This window comes from Salvia splendens, unplaced genomic scaffold (assembly GCF_004379255.2).
Source record: "Salvia splendens isolate huo1 unplaced genomic scaffold, SspV2 ctg528, whole genome shotgun sequence".
Classification (NCBI taxonomy): Eukaryota; Viridiplantae; Streptophyta; class Magnoliopsida; order Lamiales; family Lamiaceae; genus Salvia; species Salvia splendens.
In genome coordinates, this window is record NW_024599184.1 from 31698 (window position 1) to 36056 (window position 4359).

Here is a 4359-nt window from a genome sequence, read left to right on the forward strand (position 1 = left end):
TACAAAAGAAAGATGGAAATGTCTAAATGAACCTCTCTTAATAACTTACAATAAGATAAAAATATGTAGTACTAGTAATTAGGACTTAAAAAGAAAAGGACAAGTATTTCCAAATTCCTAAAATATGAGCTTCAGCAATGTCACTTTAACCTGTCTTCCTTGAAAGTAAAGTGATTGATGAATAGTTGTAGTAACTTGGCCACAACATAAATCCATCAGAAAGGACGCAACTGGAAAATTCACATGCGTGTATAAAATCTATTAGTATATAAAAAGAAAAATAAAGGCATCACAAGAGAGAAGTGCAGATAAACAAAATGCATAATTTAGCATAGAGAAATAGAAAAAAACTGGGAATGAAACAAAGACAGTACTGGTAAATCCTAGATGAATACTGATGTGGAGGAGACAAACATATAGTAACTGCTAATTGGTGAATGGATAAGCTTTATTGGTTGTTGGGGAAAGAATTTAGTTTCAGGAAGTTAGAAAAGACAATGACAATAATGATGTGTGTATGTGTGTGTGAGAGAGAGAGAGAGAAAGAGAGAGCGAGAGAGAGAGAGAGAGACTGAAAAGTAGATCTTGATGCAGGAGTATCATGATGGTAGCATATGCATGCATGCTTCACCAACAGACCAAGCATAAAGAGAAAGCATTCATTTTCCAAAACTAGATATCATAATAAACTAAAGTTATTTCGAAATTGAAGGTGAAAGATGAAAGCAAATATGGACTTTTAACTGTATAATTTTCAATGAAAAATTTGAAGAAGAATACATTTTGTAACTACTCGAACATGTCATAATAAGAAGCAGGTTAGAACAGTACCAATTTCTAAAGAGGCATACAACAACTCCACGAGTATCGAATTTACTGTGGTGGAATATGCATATGTTGAGGTGGGGGCATGGACATATGCTGCATGGGATGGGTTCCACCCACGAGATGCTGAGGGGGCGGCGGTGGTCGCCAACCAGGTGGAGCAGCCATTCCAGATGGAGGCGGTGGAGGTCTCATAGGAGCTGGGGCCATTTGTGGAGGTGGTGGCGGCATGCTTCTGAACTGCTGCATTGGTGGAGGAATGCCAGCATGACCAGGTTGCGGTGGCTGACCCTGCCAAGATGGCGCTTGCATCTGCATAGGCTGATACATGTTCTGTGGGGGAGGCACACTGAGTGCTGGGATTGGAGGGGGAGGAACAGGGCCGTTTGTGAAGGGCCTTGGTGCGACTGGGGCGCTGACACCACCGTTTTGCTGAGGTATTGTTGGAGGTCCACTTGCAAACATGGTGTGGGGCCGACTTCTTATTGTAGTAGGATTACTAGCAGCAAGAACTCTTTCTGCAATTTGTAATGGAGGGAAACTGCTTCAGTAATGAACTATAACACTCAGACTATAAGGTCTTAGTGGCGAGAACTAGGAGCTTAGAAATCTTAAGCAGAACTCACCTGCAGGGGTGCCATGGCGCTCTCCTTTTGTATCTTTCTTGTATGCATAAGACACTGTTATCTGACGATTGCAGAGATACTGGCCATTCATCGTCTGTGGAATGAAGAATATTAGGATATTCAAAATTTTCAAATACTTGAGCCATTTGAAAGTGAGAGAAAAGTTTCCAAGTACTCTATAAATTATCAGAGGGAGAATAACCAATTCAGGTGCAAACATATGCCCCATCCTCCTAGGAGAGAATCAATCATTTTCGTAGCGCCAATTCTTCAAGGAATCAAAGGTGAGAGCACAAAACCAAGTTAACTAACATTATACATTGGTATCACACAAGACAGAAGATAGACACCAGAGCATGATGAGGACCTTCAAGGTTCAAGCTATTAATTTAGGATGCTGACATGCCGTTGCTGTATAAATGATATTGTTTCCTACTTCTATCATTCTGGAGTATTATTATCATATCAAAGCAGGATGTTCAACCCGACTTCAAGTCTAGTTAGGCAATGCGTGCGGCAAAAACATGTATAATAATAATAATAATAATTATAATAATAATAATAATAATAATGATCATGATAATAATATATTAAAACAATAGTAACAAAAACTCCCTCCATCCCAAGGAAGATGACCCCTTCCTTGGTCGTCACGGGATTTTATGCAACTTTATTTTGTGTGTTGAGTAGAGGGAATAAAATAAGAGAGCGGGAACAAAGTAGAGAAAAAAGTGTTTCCATTTGTGGTAATGAGCCATCTTGATTGGGACAACCCAAAAGGGAAAGTGGGTCATCTTTGGTGTGAAGGGAGTATATTACAATGAATTCCACAAATTTTATTAAATTTAAAAAAAATCATATATATGGAAATATAATTTTTTAGACAGAAAATATTACCTCAATAGAAGCATCAGACGCCTCGAAAGAATCATAGCTAATAAAACCAAAACCACGAGAATTTCCAGTTTCAGGATCTCTCATTATCTGCAAATGACACCAAAACTTAAAAGCCCAGCAGCAAATGAAAGGCAACCACACTATCACAGGTGACACTTCAAAAAAAAAATTACATCATTCATCACGATGCATTAAACATGGAAACAACAAAAGATTAATGAAGGGTAATGGGAACACACAGACAAGAATCCTAACTACAGATGAACTAAAAATCAGTGAAATATGCAACTTGAGGCAGTAGGAGGATTATGAACAAATAAATAAAGAAGTAAAAAAGAACAATTACTACAAACGGTAATTCAAAAATGAAAAGGAAAGAAATTCTTATTAACTGACACATAAACTTCAGCACTAAAGAATTTTAAACAAAGAGGCAGGAATCTCTAGAATGCTAGCAAGATACTATATCTCAATGAAACATATCGTTTCAGTGTCTTATAATCGGAGAGAAAGTGCATGACACAAAATGTTTGAGTGTCTTATAATTGGAGAACGTATATTTCCACCCTCCACACAGAGCACACGAAAACAACAAGAATAAACGGATAAGTCCAAGAGATGGCAGGTGCCAACCTTTGGATTTGCAACAATAACACCAAAAGCACTGAAAGTGTCATAAAGAAGCTTTTCATCAACATCCTGCAAATATAAGACCATTCAGCACTGGATCAACAAAAATCTCAAACAATTTAACCACAATTAAATATATGTCTACATCATTACATAAGTTAAAATAAATAATTTGATGGAACATAGAGCGATTGACAGAGACAGTAAAATAATTCTTACAGGATCAAGGTTTCCGATAAAAAGGTTAGCTCCAACATCGACACTTTTCTTATCTTGTGAAGCCTACAGTCCAAATAACGATCTTTCATAACCAAATCGAACAATGGAAAGTATGCAATTGCCTGAACGAAAACATAAATGCATACAATATACCTTATTTACTCGAATAGGTTTTCCAAACAACTTAATCATATTAAGAACTTTGATTGCCTGCAAAAGGAATTGATGATCAAAAACATATGAAATGAGATAAGGAAATGAAAATTGTGGTATTGATAATGTTAGAAGTGAAAAAGATTACATAATCGGCATCTTCTTCGCTTCTAAATTCCACAAATCCAAGCCTTGATGAGCACTTGTAACCCTGTCCTTGGGCACATATAATTTAACTGGAACAAGCAATAGAGATAAATATAAAGGAAAGAGTGCGTAACGAAGCAACAAAATCTACTAAGTTACTTAGGTTTACAGAATAAGGTCTATAAAAAAAGCAGAGACATACCAACCTGGACCTGCTTGCACAAACAGCTCCCATAATAACTCTTCACCTGCCTGTATGTCCACATAAAAGATAAACCATAGTCTTCAGATAGGGAAACATATCATATGTTGGTTGGTGGCTTGGTGCACACTACTATAAACAGGCACCATACGGTTAAGCTCTCAGAATAACAAAATACAATGAGTAGTTACACCAATACAAAACAGCCAATCAGATAGTAAATGTGAAATTCAGGCAATACAAAATTCTAAACCAAGAAGGAATAACAATATAAGCATGCATATAAATAGATAAAAAAATTGAACAATGCAAAAACCTAGGATGTAGAATAAAGCAATGCAGAATGAACATAAGTGACCTTGGATCTAAAACGAAAAACTTATTCCGTAGTAAACTATACCACCAGTCATTAGAACTTCAAGGCCGTTACCAGAATCCTTCAAAATTTCCTTAAATCTGACATCGGAACATTTTCCAACATTACAGTGTCAATAACTAAATGCACGAAACTCCATTAACATCATTACTAGATGTGCCAGCTAATGGAACTTTACTTTACTCGTTTGAGTTCCCTCGTAACCATGGAACTCTTAAGCCAGCTTAAAAACTAGTACTGAACTGGTGCATAAACATAGCAAAAGTGAAACCAATAAATTCTCT

At 36.7% G+C, this 4359-nt stretch overlaps 1 pseudogene; it reads right to left on the bottom strand.

The window, feature by feature from the left end:
* LOC121790482 lies at positions 1–3749 on the bottom strand (annotated as a pseudogene).
* Between the last annotated feature and the right edge of the window lie 610 nt (positions 3750–4359).